We start from the raw sequence: 25,696 nt of genomic DNA, 5'->3' as shown, positions 1-25,696 counted from the left end.
ATTGAGCCTATAGGTGCAGGCAGCTGCCAGGACTTACCAAGCGGAGGCAGGAAACAGGAGCCCAGACCAGGATTAGAACCAGAACCAAGCAGGAAGCAGGCCAGGCAAACAGTAGGATCACACAGGAAACTCTACGAAGACTGTTGGACCAGTAAAAGTGTGTCAGGCTAGGGTTCCTTAAATCCAGCCCTTAATTTGGGACACAATCAATGCTGCTCCAATAGGGAGTTTCTGGACAGGTGGGCTCTCTAACTCTGCTTAGCTTGGTATTTCCTACAGGAATCTTGCTATACCATGGTCTCTGTGGTTCCACCCAGGGATGTGAGTTTGATCCCCACTGCTCCTGACAATTAATGACCTGCTGTTGCTCTTTTAGAAGGCAATATTACCTTCTGTTTTCAGTCTTCTAATCTTACTGGAACCAATAAGAAGTCCTGTAACAGAAATGGCAGCGTCTCCTGAGCTTTTACCCAAATGACATTTCCATTCTCGTGTTGTGGAAACATCACAAATTTTCAGTTTAACTGTGCCACTGGAAGGGCAGTTGTACACAAATTCCATAAACTCCTTTCACCCCCCTCCAACAAGATAACAAAAAATACCGCAAATATGTACAAAACGCAGGAGGGGAAAAAGTGCATTTTTCGTGTTGGTCATGGAGAAAAAGAAAACCCTGGCCCTGAGCTGAACCGTGGCCTGGAATTTGGGTGGGTAGAGAGAGAAACCATGCGGACTTCTAGGCTGGGAATGAAAACAAGACGGGTGTGTGAAAGAAAATAACTGTTTTATTGGCTGCTGAGTGCAAGCCTGGGCCCTCTCTGAACAGAAAGCTGCCCCTCCCATGCCTCTCTGCTCACTGGCAGCCCTGAAAATGAACTGAACACCTGATACCTCAGAGTCACATTAACAAACTACTTCTGTAATTAATTTTAAATATTAGAATAATTTCTTTTGGGGGGTTTTTTTTTTATAAAACCCTATGGTAAATAGGCTTGCAGCAGAACTAGAGCCAAACTTGAAAGTCTAGCTGGATCTTCAAAATAATCCAACTGACCTTTTTTCATGGCTCCATCTCCTTGTCTTGTGGTCTTAGTCCCTATGAGGTCCACACTGAGCCATGGTGCTATCCACATAAGTTACCTGGATAAATGTAACCAGGTGACCAACAAAATATATTCAGCTGTGCAACCTCAGGGCAAAATCACCACAAAATGTTTTAACTGTCAGCCAAATTATCTAAACCCCCATTTTTACTGCAATTATGCCAGCTTTGACAGCTACAGAACAGCTTCCAGCTGGAGTACCCTGGGCTTCCATCAATTCCTCCCTCCTCCCCTCGCCAGAATCGCTCTTCTTTTGCATAACCCAAAGGGCAATATTTGCACAACAGATTTTCCAGTGATCCAGCAGATTCTGGAAGAGATCCACAGGTTTCATCAAAGTAAAAGAAATGTCATTCTCGCCTTGGTCCGAGTTTGAATTACTTGCGCTTCCCTCATGCTTTACAACAGCCGAACATTTTTTTTTAACATGCAAGCTGCATGCACTTCATTGGACTGGTGTGCCCAGGACTGTAAACGTACTATCCCTCCCTAAGCAGCCTTCCACCTGATAGAAAACCACTTACAGTTACGAGAAAGTTTTATCCTTCAGTGCAATTCTAGTATTTGTTTTCATTAAGAATTAAATTCTGCCATAATAAAATCTCTTTAGAAAACAGGTATTTATTGACTTTCAGCTTGAGTGCTATAGAGAGAGAGAGCACTGTACTGTATATTTGCACTATTCTGTACTAAGAATAGTGTTAAGGGAATCAGAGTATCATTTCCTTTCCATGGAACATTTTCTAATATCTCATTCTCTTATTGTTAAGAAAAATATTTAGATTAGTAGATGGAGCACCAAGTTTTAGTGAGCAAGAAAAAAAAGTCACAAAAAAGTGGAGAAAAAAGTTATTTTACTGTGTTGTATTTTCCATTTTTCCTTGAAGTTACTTATTAAAAAAACTACAACACTGATAGGTCTGCACTGGCTCCCAATACAGAGAGAGAGAGAGAGAGAGACTTTTTATAAGGCCTTTATAGTAGTCAACTATTTATTTCACTATAGGAGAGCCAGATATAGCTCGAGGTGAGGTTTTTGGGGGTGGTTTAGGGGCCAGTTTTACATGCAGAGTGAGGCATGTGAACAGCACACCTCGGTGAAGATTTGATGTCATTTAGAGTGAGGAAAGTCACACAAAGATGAGATTTCTATAATGTTCTCTCATCCTAGCTTGATGGACTCTATAACAGGGTACTATCAAGTTAAGATGAGAGAACATAGTAGAAATCTCATCTTTGTGAGATTTTCTTCACTCCAAATGGCGTCAAATGTTTACCAAGGTGTACTGTGCTGTTCATACGTCTCACTCTGCATGTAAAACTGTCCCCAAAACCCTAAACCAGTGGTTCTCAATCTTTATTCTGTCGGGACACACCTGATAGATGGTCCTCACATGCGACACACACTGAACACATAACAGTCACAGGGCTAACCCCACCCCCAACCCTCAGTAATGGGTATAAAGCAGAACAAGAACATTCCCCGTACAACTCACCAAACATAAAAGATATTCTGGTGTTATCTCAATAACAGCAACACAAACTGCCTCTACTACCAGGCACAATAGCCTTACTTATAAAAAGACAGCAGTTCACCACCAATGCATGTCCAGTTGAGAAAACACAATAAATAAAATGAGGTATTTTATGTGCCTACGTGTTAGTTAAATTCTCACCTCGGTCAAACACACAAGATCGAAATTCACCAAGTACAGAAAGACCACAAATTACAAATATGGAGACAAACTGGAATGGAAATCCAAAAAAAAAAGCCACTCTGCATGCAGAAATATAGTACCTAACATAGTCCCAGGATCTGCAATAATGCACACAAACTAATCCGCACAAAGTTACACCTGCATTATGGCATGCACTCAATAGAACACCCCTACCTATAAAAAGGCAACACTACAAATATTAAACCAGGCCCTAAACACCAATACACCTCCAATTAGGAAAACAGAAAAAAACAAGCTGTTATAGATTCCCACACAGAAATAATTGTAAAACTATATGAAAAAAGGTTTCAAAACAGCTGATGAACAGAACATCTAACAATTAAAAACTCTTAAAAATTATTAAAAATTCTTCAAACACCAATAAAATATTTCAAAACAGCAGACACATCACATACTACCCAATAATTAAAATGGTAGTCAATCAAGAAAAATGAACTTAAAAAGCCACCTTTACTTACCCTCTCCTATGCCTTTCCCTTGCAGGCCACACCAGAAGCAGCAGTAGCTGCTAAAGCTGTCCTCACGGTCCTCTTCCTTAGGGACCATAACCAGTCTCTCCTCTCTCTCTCTCACACACACACACACCAGTCACACCCTCAGGACCAGTTTCTGTCTCTCACACACCAATCATCTCCCCAACCAGTCTCTCTCTCTCACACACACACATACCAGTCATCTCCCTGATCAGTCTTTCTCCCACATACACATGTCACCTCTCTGGCCAGTCTCTCTCAATCACACAATGCTCTCGCTCTCTCTTACTTACACACGGGCTTTCAATCACACACATGTTCTATCTCACTTACAAACAGGCTCAATCACACACATGCCCCCTCTCACTCACAGCCACAGCCAGCCAAAAACTTTCTCCATCTCTCTCTCGCACACACACACATTGACACACACAAGCACCCTCCCTGACTCACATACACATTCCACTCTCACAGAAGCACCTTCCCTGTCTTACACACAGAAGCACCATTCCACTCTCACAGAAGCACCTTCCCTGTCTCACACACAGAAGCACCGAAGCACCATTCCTTTCTCACATATACATAACATACATACATACATACAGAAGCACCATTCCTTTCTCACGTACTCACCACATACATAAACACAGAAGCAACATTCCTTTCTCACATACATGCCACATACACACACACAGAAACACCATTCCTCTCTCACACACACCTACAGAAGCACCATTCCTTTCTCACATATACACCACATACACACACACACAGAAGCTCCATTCCTTTCTCACATATACAGCACATACACACACACGAGCACCATTCCTTTCTCACATATACACTGTTATGGTTTTGAGGTGTTGGAGTGGATTCTTGGGTACTGCAGTGAAGGCCACTCCCATGGGAAGGAGCCTCGTGAGGAACCGCAGTACTAGGCTAGACTGTATACACACAGACACAGAGAATTTGTATTTGTTCATATTCATACTCATTTTCAATGTTGTAAATATGTTCATATCCCTCTCCCCCTCCTTCTCCCTTACTTGACTTTTCAGGCTCTTCCCTAGAGCCCCTATTCTCTTGTTCACTGTTCTCATAATTCCCCCACCCCCGTTCAATGTAATTTCAACCTTTCATTTTGATGTAAACCGATATGATGTGTATTTTAATGTCGGTATAAAAAAAGATGTTAAATAAATAAATAAATAAATTTATTATACAGCTTGATGGTACTGCCCAGGGAGCGGGCAGCAGTGAGGTAACCCAGAAGAAGTAGTCCAGGGGTCCTCAGCAGAGGAGACCAGTCCCACACTCGAGTAGATGATAAGCAGCGCAGGGTAGCAGAGGAAGGTCCCGGATGCAGACTCTGGGCGCTGAAGCTGAAGGTGAGACAGACTGACAGGGTCAGTACTCACTGAAGTAGATAACTGTATTGATGAAGGTCCTGGCAGGCAGAAGTAGTTCAGTAGCATGCATTAGAGTAGGGAGAGCAGGCCCTCGAGGAGCGAGTACCCAGGTTAGCGATGAATTACCCTGAAGGGCAGAGAGAGAGCTTCCTGCGGCAGCAAGGAAGCAGCAAAGCAGCTTAGACCAAAGGCATTCCAATCCTATCCAATCCAATCCTTGCTAACTCAGTTTGTTAGCAAACGAAGGGCAGGCTAAATACCAGGATGTGATGACATCACTCGGATGGGACGCCCCGAGGTTCCCGCCATGACGTGGATAAATACGTGGGTGGCGTGCACTCGCACACCCTAGGAGGCCCTCAGGAAATCATGGCGAACACCGTCGCCGTTGCCGTTCCGGGGACGCCGTAAAGAGCGGCATGAAGACGCGGCAGCAGCCATGTTCCCAAAACTTGAGGAGAGAGAAGGAAGAAATGTGAGGCTCAGAGGTCGAAGCCATCTGAGGCCAACGGACGCAACATACACAACATACACACACACAGAAGCACCCTTCCGATTTCAAATACACACACATACAAAGGCCCCCAGCTGAACAGCTCGTCTTCAGCCCGCCTGCCTGGTCTCCGATGGCGGCTAGCTGTGGTCTTCCTTTCTTCAGCCCCACCGGCCTGGTCCCCGGTGGTGGTTAGCAGCACCAGTCTTCTTTTCTTCGGCCCCGCCAGCTGCGAGTAGCACGCGACACACCTATCGGTGCGTGGTGACACACAGGTGTGTCGTGACACACCGGTTGAGAATCACTGCCATAAACCACCACCAATACCTCACCTCGAGCTATTAGCGGGCCTTCCTATAGTGAAATAAATATTTAAAACTGTGACATCCTCTCCAGAGGCTCTCTCTCTCCCCCCCCCCCAACCTCCCCCTCCCCCCTGCTATTGCACCATGCAATATTACCCTACATTTTCATTAATCCCAGTCATTCAAAAAATTTGCATTTGCACCTTGCGGTAACATGATTATTGCGTGCATTAACGCCATAACACATTTTGATGAATGACCCTATGTGATCTCATAGGACTACTAGCTGTGCCATAATTACAGAACACACATCTGACAAATATAAGAGACTGTATGTTCTCCATAGCTGCCCTACACTTTGGAACTCTCTACCTGAGACTCTCCGTCTGACTACTGAAACAAAGAAATTCAGACATGACCTTAAAACGTGGTTATTTCAAAATGCCTATAGTCTAACTTAACCTTCTGAAATCATCACTTGCTCCTACATAGACAAACTCAATATGAACCTAACTAAAGAACTCATCACCTCCTTCTTTTCAACCTACCCCAAATAAATTATTCAGAAACATCTTCTCCCCTTCCTTACATCCCTCCAGCCCCTTTTTTCATAAGTGCTCCCTAATCCCTGTTACCCCATCCCTTTATATCTCTCCTTCCCCTGGCTGCCTTACAGGTCGATCCAGTAAAGTGTGCTCCGTCGGAGCGCACTGTCACCCTGCTCTGGACGCGTGTTTTCCCTTACCCCTTATTCAGTAAGGGGAGGAAAAACACGCGGCCCACCCGCGGCACCTAATAGCGCCCTCAACATGCAAATGCATGTTGATGGCCCTATTAGGTATTCCCGAGCGATCCAGTAAGTAAAATGTGCAGCCAAGCCGCACATTTTACTCTAAGAAATTAGCGCCGCCCAAAGGTCGGCGCTAATTTCTTCCGGCGCCAGGGAAGTGCACAGAAAAGCAGTAAAAACTGCTTTTCTGTGCACCCTCCGACTTAATATCATAGCGATATTAAGTCGGAGGTCCCCAAAAGTAAAAAAAAGTAAAAAAATAAATAAATAAATTTTGAATTCGGCCCGCGGCTGTCGGGCCGAAAACCGGACGCTCAATTTTGCCGGCGTCCGGTTTCCGAGCCCGTGGCTGTCAGCGGGCTCGAGAACCGACGCCAGCAAAATTGAGCGTCGGCTGTCAAACCCGCTGACAGCCGCCGCTCCAGGCCAAAAGGAGGCGCTAGGGACGCGCTAGTGTCCCTAGCGCCTCCTTTTCCTCGTTTGCACCGCGTCGCCTAATTTAAATACTGGATCGCGCGCACCAGCGAGGGGCCGGTGCGCGCGCCGGGAGAGCGGGCATTAGTCCGCTCTCCCACGGACTTTACTGGATCGGGATGTTAGTCAATGCATGTGTCTTTTGCCTAAAATAACCTTTCACCTAAAATGTATGATATATGAACACACCAGGTGAATGGAATTGGTACCTATAATATTTATGTCATGATATAAATCGTTGTGATCTTCACTTGGACGACGGTATATAAAATGGCGAAATAAATAAATAAATAAAGTGTTTTTGCGAGGAGCCCTTCCCCACTCGAAACAAGCTAAACCCAGCAATGAGGAAAGTGGTCGAGAATCTGGTTTTCATCCATTTCTGATAATGGAGCAAACAGCAGGATCTTTCAGCGTCATTCCAACTGGAACTATTCACTCTTTTAGCAAATTGCCACCTGGCCCAGGCACTCTGCTTGCTAATATAGATACGTTCGTCCCCCTCCCCCTGCCTTCCCATCTGCTTCCACAAAACAGTTCAAGCTTCTCCTACTCACCTACAAGTACGTTCACTCTGCAGCTCCTCCTTACCTCTCCTCACTTATCTCTTCCCACACCCCTCCTCATGGCCAAGCTGCTCTTATCCACGCCCTTCTCCTTCTTCACCAGCTCCCGACTCTGCACATTCCATTTTGTTGCACTTAATGCCTGGAATAGTTTTCCTGAGCCTCTGCGTCAAGCCCCCTCTTTCTGGTTAGATTCCAGATAAAACCCATCTTTTTGAGACTGCTTTTAAATCTTAAATCCTGGCTGTCGTGATTTGAGCCTTGTTTATTATAACTATGTTTGATGGAATAAATACATTTCCCAAAGCCTCTTATTTGTCTGGTCTGTCTGCATTGCTTAGATTATAAGCTCCACAGAACAGGGACTGGCTTCTCTTGTGTATCTGCACGGCACTGTATATGTCTAGCAGAGCTATAGAAATGAGACTTGACAGCAATCCAACTCATTTGATCTTTGTATTTAGATGTGCCTACAAAACTCAGTTCATGTAAGGTCTTGGGAGAAGAAATGTAAACACACACACTTGCTCGCTTTCTCTCCCTCACATACACACACACGTGCTCACTCATTTACTTTCATACACACACAAATATACATATACATACACACACTCTCTCACTCACAAGCTCTCTCTCTCTCACACACACACACACGCACACATGCTCACTCATTTACTTTCATACACACACAAATATACATATACATACACACACTCTCTCACTCACAAGCTCTCTCTCTCTCACACACACACACATGCTCACTCATTTACTTTCATACACACACAAATATACATATACATACACACACTCTCTCACTCACAACCTCTCGCTCTCTCACACGCACATACACAATTGCTCACTCATTTACTTTCATACACACATATGCACACTTGCTCAATCATTTATCCACACTCATCTCCCCCTCCATAATGCGCTTGCCGTAGCAATCTCAAACTTTAGCTCCTGCAGCTAATGAGACTCCTTCTCTTTCCTCCTGGGGTGCAGGCCAATGCTGCTCCTGCTTCTTCAGATCGCAGAAATTGTGCCTCTTTCTTCCCACCCATGCAGGCCCAAGTGACACAACTTCCTCTTCCAGGACCATGTGGGCAGGAAGAACAAGGAGTTGCAATTGTTTCAATCCTTCCACTGCTGTGCTGAAACCCAAAACTGGCATTCTGGGTGGCTGCCTAGTTCACTTAGTGCTTCTACCAGCCCTGCTCTCTCCCATGCCCCCCTTACTGCCTTGCTTCCTCTCTATTTCCCATCATTTCCCTCTCTTTTCCAATCTAACTCCCCTCTTCCACCTCACTCACACTCCCTTCCCTTTCCTTCCCTTCCATCTCACACCCTTATTCCCTCCCTTCTCGCTCTCCCCAACCCGTCTCTTCCCTTCCCTTCCCTTCCCTTCCCTCCCCTCACAATCCCCATCAGGTCTTCATTGGCACATCACTATCCAGTGCCACCCATGGAGCTCTTCTTTCTGCCTATGGGGCATGAGAACCCTATGGACATGTCATCATCTGGCCCATACCGCATTGATGTAAGGTGAGGCAGCTGACGCGGGGTTGTTTCGGGGAGGGGGCACTTGTTGCCACCTCAAAATGTTGCCACCTGATGCAGCTGCCTTATCCTACCTAATAGCAGAACCGCCTGTTTCTGGTCGGTACCATCATGTATCAGGGGGATCATATTTTCCCCAAGGCACTTTAAAAGTAAAATAAAAATGTCATTTATTATAAAACACCTAGAGATATAACATATGGAGAAGCTTCATGATAAGTGCATGCCGCAGATGGTATCTTTTTTTACATAATGTGCATTCCTATGCACTCATAAGACTGCCTGAGCTTCACCTGGCTTTACTTGTTCTTCAGTTAAATGAGCCCGTGATTGTATCTTTTTGTACTGTACAAGGACTACATATACCTGGGTTAAAATTAAGCATGGTACTCAGCTGAGTCCCATGTACTGGCTTTGTATTGTGGCTTTATACAGCAGGAAAACCTGATATCAATTTAGTTGACCAAGTCTGGCTTTTCCATCATGTAGAATTCTAATCTGTGTCTCCTATCACAGTCTAAATTGAGGCCTTACTGATAATGACCAGTACTAGGCCTTTAAACTAATGCATCCTACACATTTAAAGAAAAGTAAATTTTAAAAACCTCCTGTTCAGGACCTGGACTTTTTGAATAGGCCCTAATTGGAGAAAGAAAGGCAAAGAGATAGCAGAATTCAAAATCAAATGTGAGATCAGAAACCCCAGAATCTATAAGGGTCTGGGAGAACTCGCTCCCAGATTACCCCCTGCCCATGTTGTCTTCCACCACACTCCTTTTGCAAGATCAAACAAGAAGGGGGCAGGGAGGAGCCAAAACATAGGAACCCAAGAGCTATGAGGTCTCAGCAAATGTGGGATCAAGATGCAGAAGATTTCCTGCATTTCCATTCCCCTGGGGTAAACTGTTGCTTTTTCTAGGTTTTCAGCATCCCTACCCATGAAGACTCCTCATTTTTTTCCCCTCATTTTCTCTTTTTCACTCCTCTGTCTCCTAATCTCCCTCCCCAGATTGCATGCTTACCTGGTGCTGGGGAACCCTCATAGGACCTGGAACTAGGGGGAATATCTCCTCTAAATTACACCCTCAGTACCTCTCCTTGACCAGCAGGGGTGCTGTGATAGGGAAAACCACCTTCCTTCCCTCCCTCTCTCCCTCCCAGGGAATGGGCATGAGAGTATTCAAGTCTGGGTCTTTCTCTGCCACAGCATGCAGAGAAATTGGTCATGGTCAGAGGCACAGTGCCAGTCCAGCATTTCTTTGTTTTGCTTCAGTGTGGGGGACTGTTTAGAGGTTAGCAAAATGCAGCCTGGGACCCAGATGTAAGTGTTTCAGATTTTACAAATGAGTCCTAAGAAGCATTGTCAGGAAAATCTAGAGTAAATGCATGTCAACCTCAGGCACCCATGCACACTGAGTTGAAAAATTCAAGTTTATGCATGTAGATGCATATACTTATATTTAAGAAATGAAAATGGGGGTGTGAGGTTAAGTGGTAAAGGTGTACATGGAAAAAATGTTCCTCTGTTTTTCATTTTGTGTATTTATTTTCATTTCACTTCATTTCGTTTCTGTCGTTTTAGCACGTGCTAAAACCAATTTATCCTGTGCTGAAACAGAAATGAAATGAAATGAAATGACCTGCCATTATTTTTGTGTGGTTTCAGATGGGAAATGACATGATCCAACAAATGCCCTTGCAATTTCTCTGCCACTTGAAAAATGATGGCTTATTACACACCTAATCTTTATAGACTAAAACTTGGCTCTTCATCCAAGCCTAACCCTAACACTTAAGCTGCATCGATGCTATGACAAACTTAATCAATTTTCTATCTAGTCGGACTTCGAACCTTGCTTCACTTGTTCAGAGTTGCGCCCCGCTGGGCTGATTTTCACCCCAATTCTCACCCAATGCACACTCTCACGCCAGAAGACAAGGTTACATCACTCACGACAGAAGACATGGTTACCTCACCTATCGCATATACTATTCCCGATCCCACATTAAGATAGGTCCTCTCACCCATTTTATTTAGGCAGGGCCCAGGCCCAGGTCCAGCTCATATGGTAGCACACTTTTTACTTTTACAAGTTCTTTTAATCATCGATTATATGTTCCATATTCAATCACTCACTGGCTATTTGCTCCATTTTCTTTCACTTGCTATATGTACCTTATCTATTTATTCAGTCATTCATTTGTTATTTGTACCGTATTTATTGTTATTTATTCATTCATTTGTTAATATTTACCTGTTCAGCTGTTTCATGTACTGCCTTGGCTATTGTATATTTGCATGCACAGCCTTGGGCTAATTTACAGTTCTTATGTAAACCGGAGGGATTTGTAATTCCTACAAGAACCTCGGTATATAAAAATTAAAAATAAATAAAATAAATAAATAGACTCCTAGTACTGCAAACATTTCTCCTGTAATGAAATTTAGAATTCACTGAACATAAATATTCTGCTTTCATCAACAACTATGCAAGGTATTTACATGCTGGAAAACTGTATTGAAACCTTGCCAAAAAAATGCAAGCACTACGAATAGCAAAGGGAGTAGCCGCCATATCTTCTTGGGGTTTTTTTTTTTAATGTTCTTTTCAGTGCTTGGCCAAAATTCAGTTCTAAGACTTTTTCTAACTGTAATTGCTTATGCATTTGATGAAGTGGACTCACATGCTCAAAAGCTTATACCTAAATAAATCAGTTATCCTAAAAGGTGCCACCAGCCTCTGTGTTATTTTTGCTGCCACATACTAACTCGCCTCCCCCCCTGGAAGTTTACAAGTACTTACCTGGTTCTTCTATTCTATTCTGGGGGGGTTTCTTCACTTTTCAGTATACCTCAGATTTTGATATTTGTCTCTCTCTATATATATATTTTTTCTTTTTTTCCTTTCGAGATCTCCCTGCCTATTTCCTATTTGTTCAGCAGCAACTCATTTATCAGATCTCAATGCCAGATTGGGCCCCATATCCATGTGAGCCTGTAAACCTGCATTACCACATTCACACACATGACAAGAGCCAATCTTGAGTGAATTCTGAATGTGGGATTTCTAATCAGAGTCAAAGTTTGGAGAGGAAAGAAATGTGAAAATATGATCCAGCCCAAATAATTGGAGTTTTCTGGAAGAGCTTTCATCAGTTAGAATCCTTTGTACAGGCTGTGGTGTCAGTGTCAGGCTGCGACTGCCCAGTCTCCTGTAGGTTCCAACCCCTTCCTCCTCATCAATCACACTCATTGCCTTCTTTTGAAGCCTATTCACCCCATTATCCTTCTGGGCAGCTGTTATTTAGCTACTACCCCTGATCAGTTCTTCTCCTTTTCACCAACTTTGACTCCTGGCTTTCCTTCTTCCTTTTACCATATTCCCCATCCTTTAGTCTTGGGGACGTTAACATATTACACTGGTGACATCTCTGACTCTTTTGCCTTGGAGCTCCTTACCTTAACCTCCTCATTTGGCCTGCCATTATGCTCTATTGACCCCACCCACCAGCATTTCCACTGCCCTGACTTAGTCCTTTTTTTTTCCAAATACTCCTTCTCGGGCTTCTCTAGGGGTATGCATTTGTTTTTAAAGTAAATGGAAAATTCAGCAAAACGCTCATGTTTCGTTTAAAACTGAAACGAAAGAAAAATCCTCCAAAATTCTATTTATAATTGACTTTTGCTTGAAAAAGCAAAATTTAGCCCCCATTCCCACATCCTCCCCGAAGCCTCCCTTCTCTCCCCCCCCCCCCCCCCCCCCTTAGACCATGCTCACCTCGTCCACAGGAGTCTCTGATGTAGAAAGGGGCAGGAGCAGTCTCCCTCCGTCACTCCTGCCCCTGCTGGCTTCTGGTTCAAAAATGGTGCCAGCCAGCCCTGAGACTTAAGTCATTTTATTTTATGGCCATACAGTAAAATGATGTCAGCCTCAGGGTATGCGGATGCCATTTTTGACCCTGGAACCAGTGGGGCAGGACCAGCTGGGGACTGCCTTGTCCCTTTTCCATTGGAATGGTGGGGGAGGGGAAGGCTTTTCTTTCTGTTCTTTTTTCTTTCAGTGTTTTTAGTTTTTTTTTTTATTTAATGTTTATTTCAGTTCAGCAAATGAAATGCAACAAAATAAACATTAAAAGGAAAATTTTATAGCAGGGCTCATAGGGCTAAAGTCTGTGAATTGAAAGAACTTTAGCCCAAAGTGTAAGCCTGCTTTGAAAATTAGAGCTATGCACAGGCAACCCTGCCAGGATTTTGCACCCACATTTACCCTTCCTCCACAGCAGGAAATCAAAAGTATGTGGTTTATGACTTCCTCGTCCCAACTCCACCCCAACTCTTTCTTGTGCACATATAAATATGGGCGAACTTTTACGGAGGCAACACCCTGGGCAGTTTTCAACAGTCCATTTACATGCAGAAAACTGGGTTTTATGTGCTTAAATGCTTTTGAAAATCAGGCCCTAAATGACCCAAAACCTAAATTAAAAAGAACCCCTGAAACAAAAATCAAAACCAAAAATGTTTTACATGCACATCTCTTGGCTTCTCCATCTCTGTTCCTCCCCTCTTTGATCATTGTCTGATAATTTCACAGTAAACCACCCTCCCCTACAGAGCAGTCCAGTCACCACCAGCAGCTTAAAATATCTCCAGGCTATTTCTCCTTGCATCCTCGTCACTACTGTCCTCTCCTCCACAGCCTTGTCAGTGTCTGTTGGCTAAGCAGTTTCTTGTTACAATAGTATACTCTCACCTGCTTTGCACACTCTCAAATCACCCCTCCCCTTTTAAGCTCCATCCTTGGCCTACCTCCAGAGTTTGTTTCCTCTCTTTCTACACCCGCTCTGCAGAATGGTCTTTGGCTAAAACCCCATTCCTCTGGTGACATCCTACATCCCAGATTCATGCTCACCTCCTTCACATCTGCTATTGCACTTGCCAAGCAAACCTACTATGTCCATCTGATAAACACCGTTGCCTCCGACCCCTGCTGCTTCTTTTGACACAGTCACCTTTCCGTTCAAATTGCCGGCACTTCCCAACCTCCCTTTTTTGAAATCACAGAGGAGCAAACTGATCTACCTCTCGCCTCCTCCAAACTCACTACTTGTTCTGACCCCATTCCCACCCAGCTCCTGAGTTCTATCTCCCTGCAGCACCCCCTCCATCTTTCACATCCAGAATCTATCACTTTCAATTGCAACTATTCTTGATGCCTTCAAACTTGCTGAGATAATTCTGCTCCTCAAAACATTTCACTGGATCCTACCTGCCCTACTAACTATCATCCCTTCTCCCACCCTCTTGCATCCAAACTACTCAAATGTGCCATTAACTCTGCTGTCTTAACGTTTTTGCATCCCTAGCTATTCTATTCCAATATGGCTTCTGTTCTCTTCATTCCACGGAGGAAGCTCTTGCCAAAGTCACTTGCAACCTTTTCATGGCCAGAGTGAGGGGCCTATAATCAATCTTAATCCTCTTTGATCTATAAGAACATAAGAATTGCTATACTGGGTCAAACCAAGAGTCCATCAAACCCAGTATCTTGTTTCCAACAGTGGTCAATCCAGGTCACATGTACCTGGCAAGTTCCCAAACAGTAGATAGATCCCTTGCTGCTATCGGCCAGAGATAAGTAATGGCTTTCCCCATGTCTACCTTGTTAATAACAGTTTATGGACTTCACGAACTTGTCCAAACCTTTTTTAAACCCAGCAACGCTAACTGCCTTTACCATATCCTCTGGCAAATAGTTCCAGAGTTTAATTGTGCGTTGAGTAAAAATGAATTTTATTATCTATTGGATTTATATTCCACTTTTCAGCCACTTAAAAATGGATTACATTCAGGTGCTGTAGGTATTTTCTCTGATTTGTTTTAAATGTGCAACTTCATGGAGTGTATTTGTATTTTTTGAAAAAGTAAACAACTGATTCATATTTACCCTTCTTATTCTACTCATGATTTTATAGACCTCTATCATATCCCCGCCCCCTCCCCCCCCCCCATCTGACTCTTCTCCAAACTGAACTGCCCTAACCTCTTTAGCCTTTCCTCGTAGGGGAGCCATTTCATCCCCTTTATCATTTTGGTCAACCTTCTCTGTACCTTTTCCAGTTCAACTATATCTTTTTTGAGATGCAGCAACCAGAACTGCATTCAGTACTGTAGGTGCAGTCTCACCATGGAGCGATAAAACATTTCTATGATATTCTTCATTTTATTCTCCATTCCTTTCCTAATAATTCCTAACATTCTATTTGCTTGTTTTGATGACTCCTCCCCCCCCCCCCCCCCCCCCCATCACACTGAGCTGTAATTTTTCACCACAAAACATCGGGCGTAGTTTTGAACAATCTACATATGTTCAGTCCCCCATTCTCCTCCCATCTCCAGGACTAACTCTACTGTCCAACTGGAAAAATACACACGTGGTTCAACTATATGTACACTCTTACCCACCGACAGATTGGGCAAGTTTTAAAGCCTTGATTTCTGTGGCTAAAATGCTTTTTTTTTTTTTACCATGGAAAGGGCTTTGAATATTGCTCTCACTATTTTATCTATTTATTTATTTTTATTTTATTTAAAGTCTTTTATTCCGCAGCTTCCTAGTATCTGTCCAGCGTGGATCACAAAAATACAATTATAAAACATCACAATAACAAGACAATAAAACATGACAGTAAAATATGGCATAAAATGTTAAAACATTCCAACTTCACCTAAACGCCTGTTCAAAAAGCATTGACTTTAGGCCTTTCCTAAACAATTTTACATCCTCTTGCTTATGGATCTCTATTCATTCCATTCAAACACTGCTATAGAACTAAAAATCCGTGCTCTCGTCTAAGCCCATTTATATTTATTGGTGGAAGGAATAGCCAGCAAGTGGGCACCTTCAGATCAGAATGTACCAATCAATATAATTTCTTAACATGCACAGGAAGACGTTTTTCAAAATTTTGAACACAATATTTAGCAGCTTAAAGCTTATTCTCCACCTAACCAGAATCCAGAGGAGGTCCTGCACTTTTTGAGAGGCCAGTCAGCACTGGGCCAGTTGAAGAGCATGTATTAATTTCTAAGGAAGTCCAAAATACTTTAAGATGTTATTTATAATTTATCATTACTGTTTTATTACTGAATAATTTTATTATTTGTTATATTTAATAATGCTTTCCGAGGACAAGCAGGATGGCAGTCTTCACAAATGGGTGATGTCATCAGATGGAGCCCAGCATAGAACTTTCATCTCAAAGTTTCTAGACATTTGAGCATGTCCTACTGGGACTTGCAGCATGCCATCCTGTCATATGCCCATTCAGGAGATCCTTCAGTCTCATCTCTTCCGTGCAGCCCACAGCTTGCAGATTTCTGCTCTTTGGCTGTCCCTTGATCCATTTGGTATCCTTCTTGGCAGAAATCACTCATCACCAGGCCCTGCAGTCTTTTTCTTTAATATCTCTATGTAGTTTTTCAGTTTTATTGATTTATTTCTTTTGGAATTTATATGCCATGAATACAAGGGTTGTTCAATGTTTGATGTCTGCATGGGCATTGACCATGCTGCCGTCATTGAGTTGTTTGCTTTCATGGTGCTAGTTTTTCATTGGTTCCCGAAATGTCTGCCACTGCCAGAGGCTTCACCCAGTGCATCTGGTGTGACAGGATCATGTCTACCAAGGATCTCCATGATAGATGTTCCTAAGAACATAAGAACATGCCATACTGGGTCAGACCAAGGTTCCATCAAGCCCAGTATCCTGTTTCTAACAGTGGCCAATCCAGGCTATAAGTACCTGTCAAGTACCCAAAAACTAAGTCTATCCCATGCTACTGATGTTAGTAATAGCATATTTTCTAAGTCAACTTGATTAATAGCAGGACATGGACTTCTCCTCAAGAACTTATCCAAACCCTTTTTAAACCCAGCTACTCTAACTGGACTAACCACATCCCCTGGCAATAAAGTCCCGAGTTTAATTGTGTGATGAGTGAATAAGAACTTTCTCCGATTAGTTTAAATGTGCTACATGCTAACCTCATGAAGTGCCCCCTAGTCCTTCTATTATCTGAAAGAGTAAATAACTGATTCACATTTATTCGTTCTAGACATCTCATGATTTTAAACACGTCTATCATATCCCCCCTAAGCCGTCTCTTCTCCAAGCTGAACAGTCCTAAACTCTTTAGTCTTTCCTCATAGGAAGCTGTTCTATCCCGTTTATCATTTTGATATGCTGAGGTCCACTTATTGCGTCTGGGAGTGTTGATTTTGCATGACTATGACCTCTAAGGTAGATAGGTCCCACCTTGACCTGATGGAAAATGACATTGGGAACTGTAAGAGAAGCCAGCTGCTACTTGCTATAGTGCCATTTGCCAGCATACCTTCAAAGGGGCACCCATCGCCATGGCACTGCCTATGGGTACCATAATCTTAAATCTTGCCCTGCTCCCAACAGGTATTGGCATCTCGATTTCACATCACTTTCTCCAAAGCCTGCTGAACAGGAAGATCCAGCAGGCTTTGGAGAAAGCGATGCGGAGTATCGATGCACTAGCATCAAGGGCATTCAGCTGATACTGGAGTCCCTGCAGTCACTCTGCAGCCTGCTACTGATGTCCACTATCTTCTGCTTTCAACACTACTGATCACTAGGGATGTGAATCGTTTTTGAACGATTAAAATTATCGTCAGATAATTTTAAAATCGTCCAAAATCATTAGATACGCGATACAATACAAATGCCCCCGATTTATCGTCAGGGGCATTTGTATTGTATCGTTAAATAGGGCACGGGAAAACCGGCACACCAAAAAAACCCTAAAACCCACCCGAACCTTTAAAACAAATCCCCCACCCTCCCGAACACCCCCCCCCAAAATGTTTTAAATTACCTGGGGTCCAGTACGTCGCCCATATGACATAGTGAGGGCAAAGGTAGCGCTGGCGCCATTTTGAAGATTGGCAATACGGCCCGCGTGCAGGAGGTCGCTCCCGGACCCCCGCTGGACTTTTGGCAAGTCTTGTGGGGGTCAGGAGGCCCCTCCCAAGCTGGCCAAAAGTCCCTGGGGGTCCAGCGGGGGTCCGGGGGCGATCTCCTGCATGCGTGACGTCGGGAGCCAGGAAACAAAATGGCGCCGGCGCTACCTTTGCCCTGTCACATGATAAGGGCAAAGGGCCACCGGCGCCATTTCTCAACGCAGCGGTGGCCAGAGAGCGGGAGGAGATCGCGTCGGGACCCCCCCACTGGACCGCAGGTAATTTAAAACATTTTGGGGGGGGGTTCGGGTGGGTGGGGGATTTGTTTTAAAGGTTCGGGTGGGTTTTAGGGTTTGTTTGGTGTGCCGGTTTTCCCGCCCTCCCCCGATTTACGATTTTTAACGATTTTTAGAAAAAAAAAACCACGACGATCAGATTTCCCTCCCCCACAGCCAAAATCGATCGTTAAGACGATCGATTACACGATTCACACCTCTACTGATCACCATTTAGCCTTTGACATTCTGCCCTCATGTAAATTGAGGGACTCCTTTCTATTTTGGTTCTCCTCTTATCTCTCCCATTGCACTTTTACGGTATCCACTGCTAGCCCACTCGCAGTTGGTTACCAGCATAGATGAGGCTTAATTTGCTCATGCTGTAGATCCACGGGGACGTCTATGTCCAGTACTGTTCAACATGTAAGATGGATCGTGCAGAAAGATCTTTTGGGACAGGACATCTTTCTTAGAGGTCCTCCAGAGATGCTTTACGCTCTCTCACAATGCTATATTTAGAACTGACCAAACCAGAGGCTGAACATAAATGATTTTTGTATGGTTGATTTTTATATTGATCAGGTCCAGTCCTATGGAACCCTCTACCATTTGCCCTGTGGACTAGGGAGTGTATTATGACTTTTATGAAGCTCCTAAACACTTTCCTATTTCATCAGGCATTTGATGACTCATGGGGCCGCTGCTTTGATTTCTACTAGTGAAGGAAGCAGTATTGTATATTTCTGTTTGTTTCATTTTGTTTTTTGTCTAATATTCTTTTAAATTATGAATGTGTTTTAAGTAAGCAATCAAGAGCATTGTGTTTAGCAGCCTATAAACCTTGGAAATAAATAAATGGCTCTGTCCTGGGCCATCTTCTCTTGTTATGCTCATTCTCTTGATGCTCTGATCTCCCATAGGTTGAAACCCCACACCCACACATTCTTCTAGCTGGACTGAGTGAGGGAAATTTTAAGTCAGTCAATTCTCCTGGGTAAATGACTTAAAAAATTGCCATCACAATGAATATTCCAACATACTTGTGTCATTTCTCCCACCTAACCCCATCCACAGGTATTACATGGGCAAAGTAAGTGAGTACTTTTGTATTTGTATAACTTACCTTTAGTGAATTTCCAAAAAGAAACTACTCAGATACCTGTGTACTTTGCCATTATGCAGCTTTGAGAAAATTGCCACCAGTATGGTCAAGCCAGAACTTATCTTTTCTCCCAAACCCATTTTCCCTTCCCCCTTTTCTGTCTCCATGAATTACACTGTCTTCCTGTCAAGTCTCCTCTGCCAGCAACCATGGTTTCATCATTGATTCCTCTCTTCCCTTCTCTGCATGCTCCAGGCTGTATACACTTCCTGCTGCTGAGCAGACAATCGGGGAAGATCAGTGCTAACTAGGGATGTGCATTAGTTTAAAACAAAACTGCAATACACGACGAATAAGGCTAATTTGTTTCATTTTAAACTAATGATTCGGGCCTAGGTCTAGGCCCAAAGCTGGGGCCTCATCTAGGGCATAGGCCAAGGCCCAAAGCAAGAGCTGCAGCCTATGCCCCAGTATGGTGCTGGTGCCTCAGCCTAGGCCAGAAGCCGGGGCCTCACCTAGGGCATAGGCTGAGGCCCAAAGCAGAGGCCGCGGCCTAGGCCCGAGTGTGACTGGAGTCTTGGCGGAGACATGGGCCAATGCCAGGGCTTCAGCCGAGACCCCAAAAATTAAACAACAACAACAAAAAACTTTCTTTATTCATTGGGTATCCGACGAAGGCCTGGAGGCTGGTCCTGACACCAGGGCCTAGACCTGCACCTGGGCCCGACACCAGAGCCTTGGCCCAGGGTCAGGCCCAGATTTCGGAGCTCAAGACTCAAAGCCTCTTCTTCCTGTTCTTCTTTCTTCAGCACTTGCAAGCCAAATGAAGCCATCCACTGGGGTCGCGTCAGAATTAATGAACTCTGGCACTTTCACATGCACAGCACAAGTACATCAAAATGGCGCCATCCACCGGGGTGAATGCACCAGAGTTAATTAACTCCGATTTCTATCCCAGCAGACGGCATCATTTGACATGCAAGTGCCAAAGAAAGAAGAGCAGGAAGAAGAGACCCTGAGGCCTGGGCCTGACACTGGGTCAAGGCCCAGGTGTTGGGACTTGGCCTTCTGGCTGAGGCCCTGGCATTGGGCCTGAGTCTGGACTGAAGCCCCTGCGTCATGACCTAGCTTCTGGGCCAGGTCGTGGCATCGGGCCTGGGTCCAGGCCCCAGCCTAGGCCTCGGCCTCGGTGGTAGGACTAGGCCTCCGAATCGGGTCACAGCATTGGGTCTAGGTCTGTGCCGAGGCCCTGGCGTCAGGACCCATTCTGCCCTCAGTCTACGCAAGACCGAGGCTTCTGCATGGGACTAAGTCGAAGCCAGCAAGTCACCATCGAACCGGGTAAATGGGGGCCTGGGGTGGGGATCTCGGCCCCTGCATTTTTTTCAGTTAGGTAGTCGGGCAGGAGGCCTTCTTTTCATTTTTTGGCCTTTTTTTTTTTTTTTTTTTTTTTAATTGTTTGATTAGTTATTCTCACGAATGAAAATCAATCAAAAAATCCACAAAACAAAACTTGTGGGGAAAAAAACCTCCCAAAAACGAATTTTTTTCTCCTGCACATCCCTAGTGCTAACCTGTTATGCTATGTATTGTTATAGTTTTAAGATTGTGCAGGCCAAGAAGTATTGTCAGATTTATACTCAATATAAAGTTGTCCTTTTCTCTTTTTCCTATCTGATTACAATGGGCAGCACCCAAAATAAAGCTATATTCATGAAAATATTATGAGTCAGTTGTATTAAGTGAATACAAACCATATGATAACGACCTTTCCTTAGCACACAATAGATAAGTTTTGGTCATGTTTTGTACACAGGGCCTCTTTCTGTTGATATAATATATAGAAGAAGTTACATACAATGTTTTACAATATGCTGTTATTTTGGAAACACCTGGAAATTACCAAAGGCAGGTAAAATCAAGGCTTACACTAGTGGAATGGCTCAATCTGTATAAGCAGATTTTCAGCCATCTGAAAGCAGGAATGTAGTGTCTTAGCTGCAGTAAAAAAAAAAGGCACTCCCAGGGTGTAAGGCAATCTGGGGAGAACACTAGGAGGCTGATATTCAAAGATAGCTGAGCAGCTGACCTAGGCAACTCAACGCTAGGCTTCTGAAGTTAGGTGAAATTTCAGCTGAACTTCAGCACCTAAGTTTTAGTCTGAAAATTTCCCTAACTTTGGACTCGATGTAATAAGGTGCGCTGGGCTGTGTGCACACTTTTAACCATGGATGTGCACACATTTCCCTATGGCTGCAATTACATCCACCCCACGGCAGTATTCACCTAGAGCTGCTGACCTGCAAGCTCCATGAGGGTGTCCTCTTCTGGAGAGGTCTCCTAAGTCCATCGGCTCACACTTGCCCTTAGAGTTGCTCATCACCTCAACCTCCATCTCCTCTGCCTCTCCATCTGGTTCGAGTAAAACTCCTTCCTGCCCTTACTTCTGACAAGCTCTCTCCCTTCTCCCACCACACCCAGGCTGTCTCGTCCTCTTGATAGGGTAAAACCTGGGAAGTTCCTCCCGCTCCAGAGCACCTGTGCCTTCTAGGAGTTGGACTCTGATAAACTCTGTGTCTCCTGGGAGTTGCAGTTTGACTCCTTTTCCGATTTGTTTTATATACTGGATGCACTCAAAGCACTCAACACACAATTAAGCTCTGGAATTTGTTGCCAGAGGATGTGGTTAGTGCAGTTAGTGTAGCTGGGTTCAAAAAAGGTTTGGATAAGTTCTTGGAGGAGAAGTCCATTAATGGCTATTAATCAAGTTTACTTAGGGAATAGCCACTGCTATTAATTGCATCAGTAGCATGGGATCTTCTTAGTGTTTGGGTAATTGCCAGGTTCTTGTGGCCTGGTTTGGCCTCTGTTGGAAACAGGATGCTGGGCTTGATGGCCCCTTGGTCTGACCCAGAATGGCAATTTCTTATGTTCTTATGCCCCTCAGGTTTTCCTTACAGCCCATCTTTTTGCATTCATCAGGAGAATATACTGTCCATCACAATACGCATAGGGACGGTAACTTTCAAACCAGAGCACAGGTGCACTTTGAGCTCTGTATGCAGGCGCACACCCATGCACATGCATAAGTGCGCACGTTATAAAGTAGACTGGCCATGCACCCAATTTTAAGTGTACGTGTGTAAATTGGTTTTCTACTAAGTAACTCAGGGTATTTTAAAACCGGCACACGTCCCCGCCATGACCGGTTTCACCAGTTCGTCCACCAGTTCTCCCAGTGTTGAGCTGGGTCCTCCAAACTACCTTGGTATAATAGCCTGCACTCCCCCCAGTTACCCCAGACCCTTCAAACCCCTCCGAAATAGCTGGGGGGGTTTTTTTATTTTTTACCTCCTCCATAGCAGAAGTAAAGTTACACAGCAGAGGACCTGGGCGCACGCCAGGGCACATAAGTATTTATGGGCACATCTCTTGGTCATGTTCTAAAACGCCTACACCCCACCCCCCAGACCATGCCCCTTTTTTAAATCGAGTGAGATGTGCGCGCATCTGGGCGTAGTTTAATATTCGGTCGGCATGCGCGACCCCAATTTATGTGCGCATTCCCTAAATGATGCACGCGCCGGGCTTTTAAATTCTACCGCTTACTGTTCTGAAAATACTTGTGTGCATTCTCGGACTCACCAGTTTGCAGATAGCTCCACCAGTTCACCGAGATCTTCTCCAGATCACCTCAATCTTAAAGCTTCCCCCAGACCTCCCACCCAAAAAATACAGGCCAAAGAGAAGTCTGATTTCAATTGCGCAAATCCATTAGCAGGTACAAAAATGTTCAGACAAGTTTGGTAATGTATGCACGCCTACAGCTTACAAACTAGCCATTTGCATACGTACTTCTGAACACCCCTAGTGCCCCTCTTATTTTCTGCAGTAAAATGTACTCGCCATATTGCATGTGTGTGTATACTCTAAAGGTTTATAAAACATCGTATGCGCACGTACATGCAACTTATGCGCTCATGTGCTATTTTACATGCGAAACCCCTTTGAAATTTCACTCCTTTATGCGCAGAGAAAATGTTTTGTGCACAAATTTTATTTTATGCACACAAATTGTATTTAATGCCCAAAAATCATGCTTTATGCGCAGAAGTCACCATTTGCGTGCACAAAATTATGTTTTCTCTATGCACAACATCTTTTATGCACATAAATCATATTTTATGCACTTTGGGGTAGATTTTCAAAGGGTTACGCGCGTAATATACGCACATAACCCCCAAAAACCTACCTCTGTGTGCGCTGAGCCTATTTTGCATAGGCTCAGCGGTGCGTGCAAGCCCCGGGACGTGCGTATGTCCCGGGGCTTCGAAAAAGGGGCGGTCCAGGGGTGGGCCCGAGTCCTCTGGCACAGTGGCTGTGCCGGGGGATGGCGCGCCAGTGCGTGCAAGTTACGCCTGCCAGAGGCAGGCGTAACTCTGACAAATAAGGTAGGGGGGATTTAGGAAGGGCTGGGAGGTGGGTTAGATAGGGGAAGGGAGAGAAAGGTGGGAAGGATCGAAACAAAAGTTCCCTCCAAGGCCGCTCCGATTTCGGAGCGGCCTTGGAGGGAACAGGGAAAGCTATTGGGGCTTGCAAGGGGGTACACACTTGTGCACCTTGCGCACGCCGACCCTGGATTTTATAACATGCGCGCGGCAGCGTGCGCATGTTATAAAATCGGGTGTACATTTGTGCGTGTCAGGTAGCACGCACAAATGTACCCCGCCGCATAGGATTTAAAATCGGCCCCATATTTTTAGGTTAGCGTGCTTTTTTATACTCCTGGGGCATTAGAGCATGCCATTAGCTTACTGCACTGAGAGTTGTTTGTTTTGGGGTTTTTTTTGTGCATGTGTTAAGAAAAACTGTGAGCCAGATATCGGCGCACAGTTTATTACATTGACCCTGCCTGTGCCTACAACTGAGACACTTAGGTTTAGGCCTGCTGCTCATTCTCTTAACTTTAGGCCTATTACAGTTTGGTGCAAATTGTGGGTTTTGATGAATTTCTAGCTGAACAGAAGCTGACACAATCTCTGCATGGTACAAAGTTAAACATGACTTCTTTCTGCAAATGTTAATGCAAAATTACTTTTATTTGCAGTTTTTTACAGATTCAAAATAAGAAAGCATTGAATTTGGTGTGTGCAAAAAGTCTGAGCACTCTGTCAGTCAGTACTTTATAGCAGCTCCTTTGGCAGAAATCTAAGTTTCCAAACGTTTCCTGTAGCCAGCTAAATTTTCCTGGTCTGTCTTTTGCAATTTGTTTCCACTCTTTCTTGCAGAACTCTTCTAGCTCAGAAATATTCATAGCCCTCTTTGCATACACTGCATGTTTGAGATCTCTCTGCCAATTTTCAATGACAATCAAGTCTGTGAACAATGAAGGCCATTCTGAAATTTTCATCTTTCTTTCCGTAAGTAATGCATGGATAATTTTGAAAGTATATCCAACCTCTTTTCAGCTTCAGTTTTTTCACTGACTGTGGGACATTTGCTTCTAGGATATGTTGATATTAAATTGAATCCATTCTTCCTTTCACCCACATAATATTTCCTGTGCTACTGATTGTCATACAACCCCAAAGCATAATAAATCCACCCTATGCCCAACCATCGTCAAGGTGTTCTTTTCTTCAAATGCTTCGCCTTTATCTCTCCAAATGTATCTTTTGTGGTTGTGGTTGAACAGTTAAATTTTAGATCTTTCAGTCCAAAGCAATTTGTTCCAAAAAATTCAGGCATATCAAAGTTTTGTTTTGCATACCTTAGATGATAACTTTTGTGAAGAAGTCATAAAAAAGGTTTTCTTTTGACACTCATTGTTATGTAAGCAACACTGCACTGTGAATCTGTGGACAAATGCTCCAGTGGCAACTAACTTTTTCAGCAAGTCATTTACAGTCATCTATGGGCTCTGTTTTGCAGATCTCATCAGTTTTCAGGTAGTTTTATCAGAGATTTTTCTTGGTCTTCCAGATCTTGCCCTGACCTCAACAGTTCCATGTAACTTCCATTTCTTAATAATGTTTCTGACAGTTGAAATTGTTAGCTGGAAGCACTTGGAGATTATTGTATAGCCTTCCCCTTCTTTGTAAGAGTGGATTATCTTCATTTTAAAACAGTGTGAGAGCTGCTAAGAGGAACCCAGCCCATGGTTGTTGAAAGTAGACAAAACAACAATCAGAATCAGTGTATTTGTTCAACTGTAAAATGGTTTTCACTTGACTAATTGAAGGCTTATCAATGTTTTGGGCCTTATTATCAACATTCTTTTTAAAGTAGTAATGAAGCAACTAGAAGGGTATCCAAACTTTAGCAATTCTGTTTTTACTTTTTTTTATTATTTTCAATCTGTTGCAATCAGCAAACAAATAGTAATTTTGCACTAAACATTACACAAAGATG

At 43.8% G+C, this 25,696-nt stretch overlaps 1 protein-coding gene across 4 annotated transcripts in view; it reads left to right on the top strand.

Annotated features, from left to right (window-relative positions):
• The window catches only part of KCNJ15 (potassium voltage-gated channel subfamily J member 15), a 109,320-nt gene that overhangs the window by 67,775 nt on the left and 15,849 nt on the right, over positions 1 to 25,696 (top strand). For 2 of the 4 annotated variants that reach the window (XM_029603449.1, XM_029603448.1), the window contains exon 2: positions 24,574 to 24,705. The exons of the other annotated variants lie outside the window; for them this stretch is intronic. The gene's annotated coding sequence lies outside the window, so the exon portion shown is untranslated. The remainder of the gene's footprint in view (positions 1 to 24,573; positions 24,706 to 25,696) is intronic. 4 annotated transcript variants of the gene reach the window in all.

This window comes from Rhinatrema bivittatum, chromosome 5, assembly GCF_901001135.1.
Source record: "Rhinatrema bivittatum chromosome 5, aRhiBiv1.1, whole genome shotgun sequence".
Lineage (NCBI taxonomy): Eukaryota > Metazoa > Chordata > Amphibia > Gymnophiona > Rhinatrematidae > Rhinatrema > Rhinatrema bivittatum.
This window is presented reverse-complemented; position numbering and strand designations above follow the sequence as displayed.